At 47.3% G+C, this 18,214-nt stretch overlaps 1 long non-coding RNA gene across 1 annotated transcript in view; it reads left to right on the forward strand.

Moving 5' to 3' along the window:
- The window catches only part of LOC102453500 (uncharacterized), a 99,613-nt gene extending 81,700 nt beyond the window's left edge, over positions 1–17,913 (forward strand). The window contains exons 2-8 of the long non-coding RNA XR_331905.4: positions 1,480–1,596; positions 6,563–6,757; positions 6,989–8,154; positions 10,704–10,845; positions 11,510–11,633; positions 13,437–13,529; positions 17,470–17,913. This is a non-coding gene — a long non-coding RNA (uncharacterized LOC102453500). The remainder of the gene's footprint in view (positions 1–1,479; positions 1,597–6,562; positions 6,758–6,988; positions 8,155–10,703; positions 10,846–11,509; positions 11,634–13,436; positions 13,530–17,469) is intronic.
- Positions 17,914–18,214: the final 301 nt, after the last annotated feature.

Below are 18,214 nucleotides of genomic sequence, written 5' to 3' on the forward strand. Positions count from 1 at the left end.
AAGTCATTGTGCCACCTATTATTTAGGTTGTCTGACACTTCACACAATAAGAATCTTTTTACAGTTGCTTATAACTTCACCAGACTGACTGTTTGGACTGAAATTCTGCATGCTGGGCATTTGCTTTAGGCCAAAATTTTCTGAGCAAAAATCAGCCAAAATGGTTCCGCTATTTTCAGGAATAAAGCTAGGAAAAATGTAATTTTGCCCATATTAAAACACTGAGATAACCCTTTCAATGAACAGCTCTAGATCCTCCATGCTTTAGGGCAGGTATGTGAAATTTGGAAGAAGGACCTCTGCATCGGAGCTGTATGGATTTGTCATGTTCACGAATTTGGCAAATTATAAGCCTCTGAAAAACATATAATTTGCACATGGTACATAAGCACCTGATTTTTAATTGCTTACATCTCTGAAGAGTCTATCTGGGTATGTTCAAGCCTCTCTTATTTTCTATAGGTTTAATCTTTTTAGTCTGGCATGCTATGGTCCAGCAACATCTGTGGTCTGGCATGATTTTAGTATGTTGGATGTCCATTTATCATAGGTGTGGTTGAGATTCTTGCAGTCCCATAGTGTATTTACAGTCAGCAGCAGTGTCTCCCAGTATGCTGTGCTGTTATTTAGCTCTAATTTACCCCTAAAATATCTTCCAAGAGCCCAGTAAGTGTTGGAAGTGTTGTAATGCTGCTAGACCATATTGATCTCCCATAGTTTGGCACTAGTCAGATCCTGAGAGTGCAAGACTAGAGAGGTTCAACCTCTAGTGCTGATCAGCCTCACAAAGCAACTGAGCATGCTTCAACCCTTCATTGCTGCTAGCATTGACCAGACTTGAGCCCTCCCTACAAAGCAACTGAGCATATGCTCCGCCCAGCTCAATACTACAAGAGTGAAGTTGGACTTCTTCTTTAATTGCTGCTTTGGGCTAGCATGAGACCAAGCCCTGGAAATGAGAGCAGTGAGCCTCTCTCTTCTTGCTCACAATGACCTCTATAATGGCACTCAGACAGTGAGAAGGAGAAAGCCATGCAATCGGGATGCAGAAGGAACAAACTAGAGCAGGACGTGGAGGGGAAAAAAGTAGATTGGGATTGGCTGGGCAAGCCTGAGTAAGCAAGGAGAGCGGGAGTGGAGTAAGGAGCTAGGGATGGGAAGATAGAGGCATAAGGCAGTGACAGATTGAGAAGTCAAGTATGTCTCCACTAGAGGCATTCCAAAGATTGGAATCAAACTCAAGATTTCCAGGTCTCAGCATGGTTCTGCTGCTAACAAGTTGGTGAAATTCACTGTCAAAATATGTCTCATCCCCTGCAAATGCTGGTCCACACAGAAGATGACAACCTCCGACTGCTAGTTACTCTGTTAACTCAAGTGGCAGAGGGCTATACGGTGTATCTAAAGGTTTGATGATGACCCATGTGGGCCTGCTTTTTTATTTAAACCTATTTTGCTATTCTGCTATTTTTTCCACAGGATCTCTGCCTCCTGCAGCCCATAAAGTGGACCTGAACTGGGGATGAAACATGATTGTGGAGTGAAGAAAATGGTTGTCTGCAAGACTCCTGCCTCATTTGTTGCAGAAGTTAGAAGGTGTGTGGTAAATAAGACAGGGGACTGAGGGAAAAGAAGGAACCATCTTATGACTAAGAGTTGAATGCTGCCGTGCAGAATTGGAATCTATCCCTAACTCTGCCACAGCATTTCTGTGTGTGATATGGGCAAGTTAATTAAACTGAACTTTTCATAGGCAGCCACCTATTAGGAGTTTCTTATTTTCTGGATATTTTCTGACTTCCAGAAGAGCTGATCACTCATAATTTCAACTGAAGTAAATGGGAACTGTGCTTTAATGTATTACATCTGAGGGCCTTCAAATTTAGCAGGTACTTTTCTTCTCAACCACTCTGTGCCTCTTTTGCATCTGTAAAATGGATATAATGTACACACACCTTTACCTCAGAGGGCTGAGAAAATAAATCAGTTAATATTTGTGAAGCACTCAAGTACCAGTGATGAATGCCACAGAACAGCCCAGGAGGAAATTAATCATTTTGTCTAGAGAAGACAGTTTGAATAGCATGTAGCAAATAAGGCCTGAGGTCACTCGCCGACCACAAGGAGAGAATAAAATATTAAATAGATGCTCATTTTCTATCCTGTGCATTGAATGAGGCAGGGGTCCTGTTGAAAAAACTAGTATGTGAGCATGTGATTAAATACTTTATCATAATGCATATTCATGTAAGGGCTCAATTAATGTTGCACAAGCCCCATTAATTCTTGCATTCCCTAACTTCTAGTGCTTGACTTTGGAACCTTAATAATATTCTTTTAACATATAGTTTTATATGATCCATTCCACACAGGACTATAACAATACACAGGGTATGTCTACCCTATGCACTTATTTTGAAATAAGCTGTTTTGGAATAACTCCCAAAATAGCTACTTCAAAACTGCGCGTCCACACAACAAATGCCCATCAAAATGGTGCAGATCTCTATCGAAATAGCACGTTTACACTGACTGGAGGCTGAAACGCATTTAAGGCTTCTGTCACAGGGCTGACTCACCACCCTGGCACCTCCAGGTGGCAGTCGTGGGAATTAGCTCGCTGGCCTCACTGGGTGCCTCCCTCTAGGTGGTGTCTCCCCATGTTCCTCCTGTCCATGGCGTCCTCTTCAGGACACTGCCCTCTGGCAGTACCCACTCCAGTCTCTCTGTGCCCCCTTGCGGGGGGGGGGATGTTGTTTACTCCACTGCACACTTCAGGGTCCTCCCCTCCCCAGGACCCCCAGTTCTTCTCACAGGAAACACCGAGTTCCCCTGCATCCACCTCGCCTCAGCAGGGCTGGCTCTAGGTTTTTTGCCAGCCAAGCAAAAAATTTTTTGGCCCTCCCCCTTTTTTTGTCTGGAGAGGGTCCGCCCGCAAATGCAGCTTGCACAGCTTGCTGGGGGTGTGTGCACAAATGCAGCTTGTATGGCTTCCTGGTGGGTGGGGCGCGCACTTCAGGGGGAGCCCAACCCCCCCCCCAGGCATTTTCATCTCCTAGGAGAGCACCAGGGCGCCCCACGTGAGGACAATGGGAGGTCAGGTTCATCCACAGCAAGCCAGTTAAAGACTTCCAAAGCATGTACAGCTGTTCACATCACCTAGTACTGGAGTCCCAGTCCCACTCCTCACTCTGCAAAGGGATTTTATTATTAGAAGCCTTATAATCACTCAGACTCCAACCCAACATATAAGCTGTACAACTCTTGATGTCCATGGACAAGAATCAGCTTCACTATACAAAGAAACAGTTCAAAGGGATTAAGAGAACTTTTGTTTCAACTCCCCAGTTCAACTGTCCAGAACAAGACAAGCACCAGACAACAAAACCCCACTAGCCTAGGACCTATTTCATGAGTGCAACCCTGTGCTTTCTCCTTCAGGGACGGACCAAACAGCCTCTGAAGCAGGGAGGATTGATTTAAATAGCTTTGATTTAAATCTCTCATTTTAATCATAATTTAAACCGGCAAGCAGAAAACCTAGGTTTAAATGAGCAATTAATCATTTAAATTATACTTTTAAAATATTTTCCTAAAGGATGGTTGAGTCTTATTGATTAGCAACCTTTAAAACATGTTGATTTACAACTAAATATAACCTTTATGCCAAATTTGGTGCTTCTATTTACTAACCAGGAGAATACACTCAGTACAGCTACCAACTAAATAAATGCCCAAATAATTGTGTAACTTAGATGTAATCAGATTCTTAATTTTTACATTTTTATTTTATTACAAAATGGTGTGTAATAGGAACACTTAAGAGACAGGTTTTACCCCATTTATTATTCACTAAGTGGTGGCTACTTTTTTTAAAACATATGATTTGCATCTACTTCTGTCTGGACAGAAATTCTATTTAAAAAAAAACAAACCAGCATTTAATTTTTATATGAAATAAAACTACCTTCAATGTGAAGGACATATAACAAAAAAGTATCCAAACACATTTTGCAATAAAATTCATTTATTAAACAAAGGAAATATCCATAGTGAATTTAACAGATCGAATCTAATCATCATGTTCTTCAAGATGTTAGAAGGCTCTCATAATCAGTTTTTTACTGAGAGAAGAGGAAAACAAGTTTTTCTGCTTCGTCAACTCTTGGTTTTGCAATGGTGAATGAACTAATCATTGGATTGAACCAGCTGAATAAACCAAAATGATAAAAACATTCTCTCTTCACCTGCAGAAGAAGCTACTGCTGATATAAATAGTGGTTCTGGGTACTTACACTAGTGAACTGGTAGAATTTCTTTAAAAATTGACAGAAGACATGTTCTATTTAATTTTTAAATTTAATTCATAAGCTATTTAAATAGGTTATGATAAATTTAGGCCATAACAATTTTAAAGGTATATTATTTAAAACAAAGCCTATTTAAATGGGATCACAATTCCAATTTTAATAAAGGTCTCCTGCCCCAGACAGGAAGGGACTTGGGGACATCGGCACTGGCAACACCAGAATTCCCCTTCCTCAGATAAAGGGAGAGGAAGAATCACCTGGGTCCCAGGCAGATGTGAGGTTGTAAGGCACAGCACAAGGGGGCTGGGTTCCTGTTCAGGTGTGTGTGGGGGGGGAGGAGGGATCAGGGCCCAGAGAGTAGGGGGAGGGAGGATTGTTTAGAGAGCCAGACAGGAGATGGGGATCCAGGTGGGAGGCGGGGTAGAGGGAGGGAGAAGAGGAAACAGGGTCCCAGCAGGGTTTCAATGGGACAGGAGGTTGGGGTTGCTGGGCAGAGGCCGAGCCAGGGGCGGGTGGGATCATGGGACAGTGGGCAGGGGCACATGGGCTGGGAGGAGGGAACACAGCTGGACAAGAGGAGTTCACAGTCAGGGGAGATGCGGGAGAGAGAACACAGGTGGGGGGAAGCGGGGGAGGAGGAGTTGCGGGGAGGGCACACAGGAGGGGGCGTGGCTGGCTGGGGGGGCACACACTCACAAAGGTGAAGAAGAGGCTGCCGGACTCAGCCTCACCAGCTGCGGCAATCCCACGCCACCCTCCCAGCAGGGGCCGCGCCTCGGGGCTGCCCACGCAGAGCTCCTAGCACCCCGGAGCCAGGCACAGGCTCCAAGCAGCTAGGCGCAGGGCTCCTAGCTCAGGGCGGCATCCGCGGGGCTCTCTGCTCAGGGGTGGAGCCCCGCCACAGAGCCCCAGTGCCCCCCGAGCCCCTGAACTCTGCTCCAGTGAGCCGGCTGCTGGGAGCAGCCACCATGGCTGCAGCCTGCCCCGCCGGTCTCAGCATCACCAGGCGCAGCCACCCTCCGCCAGAGCCAGGCGCGGCCGCCCTGCGCTGGGGCCAGGCGCCCAGCCCTCCCAGCGCTGTGCCCCTCTCCGCCCTGTCCTGCCCTCCCAGTGCCCGGGGCCAGGCACCCCGCCCTCCCCGCGTCCCGCCCGAACCTCCCCTCCCAGTGTCCCGGGCCAGGAGCAGGCTCCGAGCAGCCGGGCATGGGGCTCCCAGCTCAAAGTGGCCTCTGGGAGGCTCCCCACTGCCCTGCTCCTCCTGCGAGCCAGAATGCCACCCCTGGCAATGTGACACCCCAAGCACCTGCTTCTTTTGCTGGTGCCTAGAGCCAGCCCTGCGCCTCAGTGACCCACTGCCAGTCTTCATCCAACCCCTGCCTCAGGGGCAAACTGCAGTCTGTAATGGCCACTCATCACTGGCAAAGGGGTGTGGACCTGCTGTCCCTGCCTACCATGGCTGCCCCTCACAGCCCCAGTAGCTTCAGGCCTTGCTTCAAGCCCTGCAGCCTGGGAGCTTGCCTGGCCAGACCCTCTTGTGCTCTGCCTTCCTCCCCCAGCACTGCTCTATCTCCAGGAAGGCTTCTGCTTCCCTGGCAGTCAGGTCCCCACTGCTCTGTGTCCTGAACAGCAATCAGTTCTCCCCCCTCCCTCCAGGAGTCCATTATGTAGCCCCCAGCGGGGCCCTCATTAGCAAGGATGCCTCAGCCCTTGCTCAGGGCTGGGGTTTTGCCCTTAAAGGTCCAGTGCAGGGCAAACGCCCTGTCACAGCCCCCCAAAAGCACTCCAGGAAGGGCATCAGGACAGCAGTCACTTCCTGGAGCTGCTGCCTGAGGCTATCTGAGGGTCATGCTTGAAGGGTCTCCCCTCTAAAGCCGCGTATCAGGCTCTTCACCTTTGCCTACCTCCTTGAGGGACAGCAAACACCACACTGCGTGCTCTGGTTGCCCTTGTGGACACCACAGCACTCCAGTCATGGAGCCAAACCTGCTGCAAAGCACTTGCTGGCTCTTAGACCTCACGGCGCAGTTACTGCAGGCTGCCCACGTAGCCTTGCAGAACAGGACCCACAGTTCACTGCGGGGCAGCTCCTCGCCTCTCTCCACATGCTGCTCACGCAGCATGACCTCTCCCACCCTCCGCAGCACACCGTTCCCCACTGCTTCTGGTGTCGGGACACTAGCTCCTCCTGGTAGAACCGGATCGTCATGGAGCGGTGGGATGACCAGCAGTGACTCCACATGTTTCGCTTGCAGAAGGACACCTTCATGGAGCTGTGTGAGTAGCTCGTCCCTGCCCTCTAGTGATGGGACACCCACATGTGACCTGCCATCCCCTTCCAGAAGGGAGTTGCCATCGCACTTTGGAAGCTTGCCATGCCGATCAGCTACTGCTCCACTGGGAACCTGTTTGACATGGGGCGATCGACCATCAGGACTGTGCTCATGCAGGTTTGATTCTCTCACTACTGTTCTAGGAGGGTGGTGAGCTACTGGAAATGGGGTTCCCTAAGGAACAGGAGGGACTCTTCCTCTCTAGAGGTTTTGCTGTCCTGCCTTCACAAAGCCCTGCCAGGGATGGAGAGTAAGTTGGGGTTGCTCCTGTTGTGAGAAGGGGCTTGGGCTCAGGGAATCCCAAGAGCTATGGCAACCCTGTGATTCTCTGTTTGTATCATTCTACAGGTGGTGAGGGCCATCAACACCATCCTGTTGCTCAGGGTTGTCATCCTGGGCGACGTGGACCCCCTAGACACTGGCTTTGCTGTCATGGACTTCTCCAACTACAAGAGGGCCATTGACAGCACCCATATCCCCATCTGGGCTCCTGACCACCAGGCCTCCAATTATATCAACCTGCAGGCCCTCGTGGACCACTCCGGCAAGTTCACCAACAGTGTCGGATGGTCAGGGAAGGTGCACAACCCATGTCTTCAGGAATCCTACTTTGTTATAGAAGATGCACGCCGGCACATTTTTCCTCTGACTGCACCATCGGGGTCAGGGACGTGGACATGGACAGACCAATGTGCATCATGGAGGATGTAGCCCATCCTTTGCTGATGAACCCCCACACGTGTAGTCCTGAAATTTTGTAACTAATAAGTCAGTTAGTTATAATGAATGTATGTTATAGCAAAAGGTTTGAATTAAACTTAAATACAAGATGTAGTTCTCAGACAGGCCAGGCAGCTTTGTTAAATTAGCTCCAGCTCTGTTTGATGTTAGCATGTTCTGATGTTAAAGTGAAGGATGGAATATTTGTAATGAATAGTGATGTCAGCATTAGATAAAACCTTGGAGTAGACAGAAAGAAGTTTAATGTTGAAAAACTTTGTAACTTTGTTAAAGTGACTAGAAGTACCCCTTTGTTCTATGCTGCAATTCTGTAAACGTATTGTTTGTGTGAATGAGAGAGAGAATATTTTAGGAGAGATGTGTGAAGGCCACTCCATGCTCAAATGGTCAGAGGAGGGGCTGGAGACTCAGAAGCACCAAATAATTATCAACTAAGCTAAAGCACACTGAAGACGCAAATTGGACATAGGCAGATTGACCAACCCTGAAGTTAGTGGGTCAGCAGCATATGGATATCAAATGACTGAGAACAATTTCTTCCTGATAAACACATGTAGGAAGATTGAGTGTGATTCTGAATGACTGATAAAGGCCTGACAAGGCAAAATGCATAAACTTGCATGGAAGGAAAATCCTATAAAGGATGGGGTGTCTTGTATGGTTCTTCAGGTTCCCGTCCTGCCAAGTGGAGCACCAGTTCAGACTGACAAGAACCGGGCTCCTTCCTCGCACCCGAACTATCTGGCCAATAGGTTGGGCCGAGCAACAGACAGGTAACTATTCCATCAGCAGGATGTGTGTGTGTGTATGTGTGTGTGCGCGCGCGCATGTGCATGTGAGAGTGAAGGCATATGCTACTTTGTTATATTATCACTAAATGTGGCCTGTTGCCTTATCCTCCTGGAAAAGATCCCGTGTGCTTCTTTTAAGCATAACACCCCACCATCCGGACCCCACCAAGGAAAGTTTCAATGGCAGGCTCAGCAGGGTCTGCATCATGGTGGAGGACACCTTTGGCCATTTGAAGAGAGGTTCTACTGTCTCCTCACTCACCTGGGTGAAGTCCTGGGAGGAGGGTACTGGCTTCAGGGACAGGATGACCTCCTGGCTGGTGCATCATGTCCACGCTGGCCTCATCTTCCTCCTCAACTTTCTCTTTCTACTTGTCCACTGTCCCACCCTCTGAGATGCTGATGATGGGTGTCTCCATCCAGAGTCCAGAACAAGGAGGGAGAGGAAGGGACTGACTCGCCTCCCTCCTAGGATGCAGTGAAGCTGCTGCACTCCAGAGCAGGAGCTCCACTCCCTCGCCTTTGTGTAGGCCTGCCTGGGTTCTTTAACTTTCATGCACACCTGCTCCTGGGTGTGCATGCGGTTCTTTTGGCCCAGGCTGTTGGCCATCTGGCTGTAGATGTCCTCATTCCTGTGCCTGGTGTGGAGATCCTGGAGTTTTGCCTCCTCTCCCCAGACCTCAATAAGATCCAGGATCTCTGCACCAGAATAGCATGGTGCCCGCCTCTTCCACCCTCGGGCAGGGTCTCGGGAGCTGGCTGCTGGCTCAATTGCAGCCATGAAGGGCTCGCTGGAAGTATGGGGGTCTGCCATGGCACCACAAATGTGTCCTGCTGCATTGCTCAGTGCTGGCATGGCCTTCCTTCTGCCACAAGCAGTTTCCCCTGAAAGAGGTAGCCTGAAGAGGAAGGGGAACTATAGAGTTATGATGGGTGTGGGCAGAGCGGCCACCAGCTCAGCTGTGAGAAGCCCTAGAGGCCACTTCTTCTGAAATAACCACAGCTTCACCATCTACACACACACACACACACACACACTTTCAAAATAGCTATATTGAAATAGGCATTATTCCTCATGAAATGAGGATTTATTATTCCAGAATAAGAAGCCTGTTATTTTAAAAATTATTTCAAAATAATGGGTTTGCTGTGTAAACGTTCACCTTGTTATTTTGAAATAATGCTGCAGTGTAGACATGCCCACAGATGGCAAGATACCTTAAATTGATGTTCCTGCTTTTATTATTTTCAGAATCTGCCATTTGGTCTAAGATCTACCACTGAAGTGTAAATACACTATATGCAGAATATGAAAGCAAACATTTGAGTGATTACTTATAAGTGAAGTAATATTAAGAAGACAAGATATCAAACAGTTTAAGTATTAAGCCACTAATTTACATAATTTCATTCATGATAGACCTGAGAATGAAAATCCCTTTTCCCCCCCAAACACATTCCTTAAATGCAGTGTTATAGTAATAGTAAGTAGTATAAAAGGTTGCAAAAATAAAGCAATACCAAAGAAAAATATGCAATAAAATATTTACTTTTACAAACATCAGAAAGTGTACAATACACTGATTAATACTAAAAAAGCATACGGACTTTGCGTTCACACCATTTAGCTTATCTACAGCCTTAAAAAATAAATCAAGCAACATGCAACATAACTAATTTTGTGTGACAAGTGGAAATACCATGCAGGATCTTCATGCAGTTTTTCCATTTTAAAAAGCACTCATGGTTAACTACAAGCTTTTTTTTAAACTAAGCAAAAAAAAAAAAAAAAAAAAGTAGTTTGTACAAAAGGCCCATAAACTTAGTGACTACTACAAATAATTTCCATAAAACTCTTTGGGGACAAATGATAGAATTAGTGAAATATTTAAGAAGAAGGAGTTACTCACCTTGTGCAGTAACGATGGTTCTTTGAGATGCATGTCCCAGGGGTGCTCCACTGTAGTTGTCGACCTTGTCCTGGTGCCGCAGATCGGAGATCTTTTCCAGCCGTAGTCTGCCGGACTGCACATTCGCAATGGGCATCTCGTGCCTTTCGCACCACCTGTGTGTGCATGCTCTTACTCCCGCCACTTCCTTCTGATCCTCTATGGTCTGAAAAACATAAGAAACAAGGTACTCTGAAGAGAGGAGGAGGGCACCCACGGGCCATGCATCTCGAAGAACCATCGTTACTGCACAAGGTGAGTAACTTCTTCTTCGAGCAGTGTACCATGGGTGCTCCACTGTAGGTGAATTCACAACAGTTGCTTGTGTAACGGAGGACGGATTTTGAACTATTGTGCTGCAGCAGTGGAGAGGACAGGTGAGGCAACCGCTGTATTGGCTATAAGGAGATTGGGTATGGCGTAATGTTTAGCGAATGTGAAGCCGGAGGACCATGTAGCTGACCTGCAAATGTCTTGTAAGGGGATCCCTATGATGAAGGCAGTTGATGTTGCCATCGCTCGCATTGAGCGGGCCTCCGGCGTGTGAGGAAGAGGCTTATTATGGAAGGTCATTTTATACAGGAGACGATGATTGTGGAAACACGTTGCGCCAATAAAGGATGGCCCCTAGAGCGCTTTGCTGTGGACACTAGGAGGCTTCTGAGATTTGTGAAAGCATCTTGTCCTATCGATGCAGAACGCCAACACTCGACGGACATCCAAGGTATGGAGGCATGCCTGTTGTGCTGAGGAGTGGAGTTTGGGATAGAACATGGGAAGAACAATTGGTTCATTTATGTGGAATTCCAAATTTACTGTCAGTAGAAAGGCAGGCTAAGGACACAGTATCACTCCTTTAGGGGTAAATATTGTGTAGGGCGGTGACGCTGAGAGGGCAGACAACTCCCTGACCCTTCAGGCTCAGGTTATTGCCAACAGAAAAATGACTTTAATTGTTACGGTGTGTAGATCGCACGTCACCAGAGGCTCGAAGGGGGGTTGCATTAGGGCACTCAAAAGTAGCTCCAGGTTCCAAGGGTACGTGGGCTGCCTGTGGTGTGGGAAAACGTTAGCCAACCCTTTCATAAATCTTTTAGTCATTGGATGGGAAAAACACAGAATAGCCATCCACCTAGTGTCAGAAAGCAGTGATAGCCACTATATGCACCTTGAGGGAGGAGCAGGTGAGGCCAGAATTTTTACGATATAAAAGATAGTACAAAATGTGATGAATAGGTGCTGAATATGGATCTAAGGCTGTGTCAAAACACCATGAAGAAAAGCAGCTCCACTTATGGAGGTAAGTAGTCCATGTATTACGTTTTCTGCTATGTAGCAGAATGTGTTTGACAGCTTGAGAACCTATCATTTCTGTTTGTTGGAACCAGCCAGGTACCAGGCTGTCAGAGCAAGATGGTCGAGTTGAGGATGCATCAATCGCCCGTGGTTCTGCGTCAGCAAGTCATAGCATCTGGGTAGGTGATATGGAGAGTGGATCGACATGTGAGACAGGTAAGGGAATCACGTCTGTCGTGGCCAGAAGGGGGCTATTAGTATTATTGTGGCTCCCTCGATTGCTATTTTCTCTAAAACTCTTGGAATGAGGGGAGTAGGCGGGAAGGCGTACCGAAGATGGTAACTCCAATCACATAGGAAGGCGTCCCCCATGGAGTTCCGTCTGATCCTGGCTCTCGAGCAGTATCAAGGACATTTCATGTTGCAATGCGTGGCAAAGAGATCTACTGATGGGAACCCCCAGTGATCAAATATGGGATGGAGTACCTCTGGGTGTAGCTCCCATTTGTAGTTAGTGGAGAAATGTCTGCTTAGTGCATCAGCGGTGGAGTTCTGTTCACTAGGGAGGTATGCTACGATGAGCGTAATATTGTGCTGATTGCACCAATTCCATAAATGTATTGCTTCAGCGCAAAGTGAGAACAGGCTCCTCCCTGTCTGGTTACATAGTATACCGTGGTTGTATTGTCAGTAAGGACTCAAATAACTCGACCACGGATCAGAGGGAGGAAGTACCGACATGTGTTGAAGACCGCCTGCAACTCGAGGAGGTTGATGTGTAGTAGTGATTCTTGGGGGTACCATAGTCCTTGGGTTTGTTGGTCCTGTAGATGGTGTCAGCCAACGGTCAGGGCAGTGAGTGGTGTGTGTGTGTGTGTACTATACACCCAAGACTTCAACTGCTGAGACCGGGGTCCCTTGCAGTGGGCAGCCTGGAAGAGGCTGAAAGGCGCCCCAATAAGTGTACAGGGAGAGCTTATTACGCTTCAGATTTCAGCTGCTAGAATTTCATAATTCCTTCGCAGCGGGCAGCCTCGGGGAGACTGAGAAGCGCCCCAACTGAATTTTGCCACCTGGGTGTGACACAAATCCAAACGCCCAGGCTCTCCCTATATCTGTCCCTTTATGACTGGCTGAAGTTCTTTTAAATTGTGCTTGGTTCTATTACAGCAACTGAAGGAGTCAGGTTAAAGCTTAAACAGTTACAGGTTTATTTGAGGAAGCTTATAAATCATGTGGTTGCAATGGCTATTGTTCTATTTCTTAACTGCTGGCAAATTAGATAGATAGATAGATAGATAGATAGATAGATAGATAGATAGATAGATAGATAGATAGATAGATAGATCTTTAAAAAAATGGTTACAAGGAAAATAAAGATAGGAAATAGAAAATAATGGTACCAAATGACAGTTTAATCTTTAAAGAGCTCTATTCTATGCATGCACTAAAACAAAAGGACACATACAGGTACAATTTTTACCCCTTTCTGCGTCACTCGGTCCCAGCGTGTCAGGCCAGGATCGGTCCCTCAATTCCTCGGAAAGACGAAAATACGAGGTGGGCGTCCCCGTGGACCTCGGGAGGTCAAACACCTAACCCGACCAGCAGGTAAATGGTAGTTTGACACTCAAAGTGAGTGTGTGCTGGGCCCATCTTATATACCCATTGGGTCACGTATTTTCTCTTTCTTATCTGTAATGCCAATTGATGCTGGTCTGTCTGCTGTGAGACCAGTTCTCACAAGGAAGTTGTGAACTTAATTTACACTTGTAAGAGAGAATTGAGATGATTAAATTTTGAAGTACTGGACATTGTTTTCTCAGTGGGAAATTCCTCTTCCTGGGACTGTGTGTTCGAATCAACATAGGTGCCAGCTGACACTTCTTGCAGCCTCGAGCTTAGCTTATTTCCTTAATCGTTACTCAGAGTCAGAAACTTGCATATCCTGGTCAAAGCAGATCAAAGCTTAATGGCTATGCTGATCTTCTTATTGTTCCTTCTCTGCTCTGTATACAGACGACATCTCAGAGGGCAAGCAAGATTGTTTGAGAAAGGGTTGGGCTGCCTGGCTGCAGATGGGTGTCCCAACCTTGGAGTGATGCATAGGGGGTAAGTTGCATTGTTGGTTGAGGGCGATGAAAGAGAATCCAATTGTCCATCCAATTGTCAGAGATGGTCCACCAGAGCAATGATTTTCTTACGTGAGAAGGTATCGTAACTCTCCTGTGGACGTCTTAGCTGTTTGGGATATATATCGTAGCCATCCAATGCTGAAGACATCGGAAGCGTAATCTTGCGCATGCTACAACATACTTTGTGGACGCCATATGGCCATGAGCTACAGGCAGGTGAGTACAGGTGTCCTGGGACTGGCAGAGAAAACTTGTACTAAGTCCTGGATCTCCTGGAATCTGTTCATGGGTAAGAACGCACACACCTTGGTCGAGTTGAGGCGTGCGCCAATGAACTCTATCAATTGTTGCGGTATCATGAACGACTTCGGGACATTGAATATAAGCCCAAGTGTCCCAAATACACATCTCGTGGTGTTGGTGGCGTGAAGCGCTTTGGTGAACAAAGGTGCTCTCATTAGGCAGTCGTCGAGATAGGGGAATATAATGATTCCCAGTTTTCACAGGTATGCTGTGACTACTGCCAGTGTCTTTGAGAAGACCCTGGGAGCCGACGAGAGACCAAAAGGCAGGACCTTGTACTGGAAATGGTCTTTGCCTATTTGGAAACTTAGGAATCGTCTGTGGGCCGGGTGAATGGCCACATGAAAGTAGGAATCCTGTAGATTCGGGGACGTGAACCAATCTCCGCTGTGCAGTGCTAGTATGATAGTCGCCAGGGTCACCATCTTGAAGCGTTGTTTACGAAGGTACTGATTTAAAAGTCAAAGGTCCAGAATGGGTCTCTAGCCTCCCGACTTCTTCCGGGTCAAGAAATAGTGGGAATAAAAGCCTCTGCCACCTTCTCTATTGCTCCGATGGTCAGGAGACGAAGTGCTTCTTGTTTTAAGAGAGGCTTGTGAGATGGGTCCCTGAAGAGGAACGGGGTGGGAAGAGGCAATGAAATGAAGGGGATGGTGTGGGAGGGGTGGGAGGAGGCAATGAAATGAAGGAGATGGTGTAACCTAATGCAATCAGCTGTAGGACTCATCTGTCGGTGATAATATGGTCCCATTGGCGGTGGAATGGCCTTAGATGGTGATGGAACAGTGTATTGGCAGCGCAAGTATGGTTGTCTAGCGGTGTGGTCCGCAGTCCATCGACTGAGACATCAAACTTGCTGTCTGGTGTTTTGCTGGCCAGATGCTTTGGGTTGAGGTCACCTTCTCTGCTGTCTCTGTCTGTTGCGTTGGTGGTCCTGCTGTCTATAGTGGGTCATTGGATGCGAGCACGGTCTCTCCCTCTGGTAGGGTGTGTACCTCTTGTGCTAGTAAGGCGGGGTGTACATGCCTAGAGTTTTCAGTGTGATTCTCAAGTCCTTGCCCGAATGGAGAACTTGATCCATCTTTTCTGCAGGAAGCCTGTCAAAGGGGAGATCTTTGACTTTGGACAGGAGGTCCTTTGGTACTGCTGCTTGTTGCAGCCATGATGTCCAATGCATGACCACCGAGGTGGCGGTGGTCTGCGCTGCAGTGTATGCTGCATCAAGGGCTATGTGCAGGGCTGTTCTGGAAGCTGCATACCCTTCTTGTACCACCGCCTTGAGAACGTCGCGTTTGTTGTCTGGCAAGTGTTCAGTGAGTGGAACCAGTTTTGAGTAATTATCAAAATTATAATTGGCCATCTGTAGGGTTAATGTCGCGAAAGAGTAGACTTTTTGGCTGAAGAGATCCAGGCGCTTACTCTCCTTGTCTCCGCTGTTGGCTTTGAGCTGCGGAGCTTTTGCCCTCTGCTGTGCTACATCCACAACGAGAGAATTTGGTTGTGGATGTGTGAAAAGGAATTCCATGCTTTTCGTGGGAATGAAATACTTTTTATCTGCTTTCTTGTTAATAGCAGGAGTTGATGCTGACATTTGCCATATGTCATCTGCTATTTCTAAAATTGTGTCATTGATTGGTAGTGCCACTTTGGATTGTTGTGATGGTGGGAGGTTTCTGAGAAGATGGTGCTGTTTCTGTTGTACCTCAGAAAGTTGAACCCGTCGGCTACCCTTTTGAACAACTCCTGAAATTGGCAGAGGTCATCAGTTGGTGATGCATCGCCTGGAAAGACTGTGTCATCTGGTGATGATGAAGGCTGGTTAGTGGGTGAGTGCCCCTGTGGTTCTTCACATTCGGATGACTGCTGTTGTTGCAGATCTCTATGAGGTGGCACGGACGGGTCAATTCCCATCGGGGTAGGTGGTCTTCTTGTGGTCAGAACAGATGAATGAGCCCTGGTACATGAAGGTTGAGACGGATGATGGGACGGTGATGGTAATGTGTCCTGGCAAGTGTGAGCGATATCTATCGTAACAGTAGGGCCTCGAAGAGCAATCGTAATAGTGCATGCTGTATGGGAACCTGGAGAAGTATCTGCGCCTATGTGTCCCATGGTGTCCTGAATAGTTGGAGACTGTAGGGGATCTACATGATCATGACTTTCCCCTTGAGTGTGTGGACAATGCTGGTGAGAGCTGGCGCCAATGGTGATAATAAGGTGAGGCATAAGGAGAATAATGACTTCGCCTTGTGGTGTGATGTCCCAGTGAGTGCCTTGACAAAAATGAATGAGCTGGAAATGGCGAAGGCGGTTCTGGAGAGAAGTGCATTTGCTGTGGGCTCTGAGAAGGTGTGGGTAACTTATGGGGCTTTTGGCGAGTCTTAATCTGCACCTGAGATTGCTCGGGTGAAGATGAACCCTGGGTTGAAATGTTCCTGGGTGCGGGCTGCACTGCAGCGTGAAGAGGTGGTGCCGCTAGTGAGCTGTACTGCGGTGCCGAGTGTGTTGGCAGTGCCAGCTGTGCTGGTAGTGCCGATGTCAGTTGGTGCACTTATGCCAGTTGTATGGCCGGTGCCAAGGTGGTTGTTGGCGCTGAGATGGCTGTTAGTTCTGATGCTTCTATTGGTGCCGGCTCAGGGCTCAGTGCCAGGTGAGCTACTGTCAACATTTTCGGTGCCACATGCCTCGATGACAGCGGATTCAGTGTCAATATGCTGCAGCCCTACTTCATTTTATTGGGTCCGTGCGTGGGAAACGTACCCAAGGTGCCTGGCTTATCCCCTGTGCTAACGTGCGTCAGTGGTAAGGAGCGTGAAGGAGAAGGCCTCCTCTTTGCATGGGTATGCTTAAGTGACGAGGGCCGGCGTCTACTGGTTTTCATGGGTTCCGTTAGGCAGGAGGAGACGGTCTCTTGTAATGCCTTGTAAACACGAGCATTTTAAGCCGCATCTCCCTGTCCCGTATAGCTCGCGCTGTAAGCTTAGAACAATGGGGACATTTCTGGGGGATGTGAAGACTAGGACTATAACAGAGTTTAAAGAGAAGCTAGATAATTTCATGGAAGTTAGGTCCATAAAAGGCTATTAGCCAGGGGATAGAAATGGTGTCCCTGACCTCTGTTTGTCAGAGGCTGGAGAAGGACGGCACGAGACAAATCACTTGACTATTGTCTGCAGTCCACCCCCTCTGGGGAACCTAGTGCTGGCCACTGTCGACAGACAGGCTACTGGGCTAGATGGACCTTTGGTCTGACCCCGTATGGCCATTCTTACGTTCTTATGTGTCCCTCGCTGAGGCACCGTATGCATAGAGCATGCCCCTCTGAGGAGGGTATTGGCTCACAGCATGCACCGCACTTTTTAAATCCAGGTGATCCCGGCATGACTCATCGGCGTCTCTTGTAGTCTACAGCGGACTAGACGTGTTTGAAATTAAAAAAACAATGACTAATGTGTCGCCTCAGAAAAACACTAACTATAACAATTTTTTTTTAAATAACTATATCAACTGGAACAGTAAAACTAAGGAGGATTACGACTATGTAAACAACTATTATAACTAACTAACTAACCACAATTTTTCTGTGTCTGTTCACTCCATCCACTGCTGGTCAGGAGGAACTGGCAGGAGCGGGATCACGCGCACGCAAACAGCATGAAAGGTACGACATGCGCATTGTGTATGCATGGTCCGGTGGACTACGGCTGGGAAAGATTTCTGATCCTCGGTACCGGGACAAGCCTGACCCCTACAATGGAGCACCCACAGTACACTGCTCGAAGAAAAAACCTATATTATAAAAGCATTAAAATGCTTATTTACCAAAATGTCAAGAGGCAATCATAAATAAAAGTGTTCATCTTCTCATAACAAGTACTATAATTAAAATATTAAGCTTCATTTACATTTTTCAGCATACACTTGTGAAGGTTTCATGGGTATAGACATAAATTTATTGCCTTGATAAGCTGAATAAAAGTAGTCAAGCTCCTGGTCTGCATGCCTTGCTTTTAAAATAGTTTGCAAAGAAAAAAAAAAGAAACTTGCCCTTTTCTTCTTTTTTATGAGCCACACATTTACCCTCTATGGGTGTGTCTAGACTACAGGATTTTGTCGACAAAAATAGACTTGTCGTCAACAAAATTATACCTGTATCTACACTACCGCTGAGTTCTGTCGACATAACGGCAGGCGGTAAACCTCATTCTACGAGGAATAACACCTTTTGTTGACAGAGTTCCGTCGACAGAAGGCGTTATTGCATGTACACTGTCCTTTGTGTCTACTCTCATGTCCACAAAGTGGCTTGCTTTGTCGACCGAACTGGACGTAGTCTAGATGCTCTTTGTCGACAGAAGC

The sequence above is a fragment of the Pelodiscus sinensis genome, chromosome 12 (assembly GCF_049634645.1).
Source record: "Pelodiscus sinensis isolate JC-2024 chromosome 12, ASM4963464v1, whole genome shotgun sequence".
NCBI lineage: Eukaryota > Metazoa > Chordata > Testudines > Trionychidae > Pelodiscus > Pelodiscus sinensis.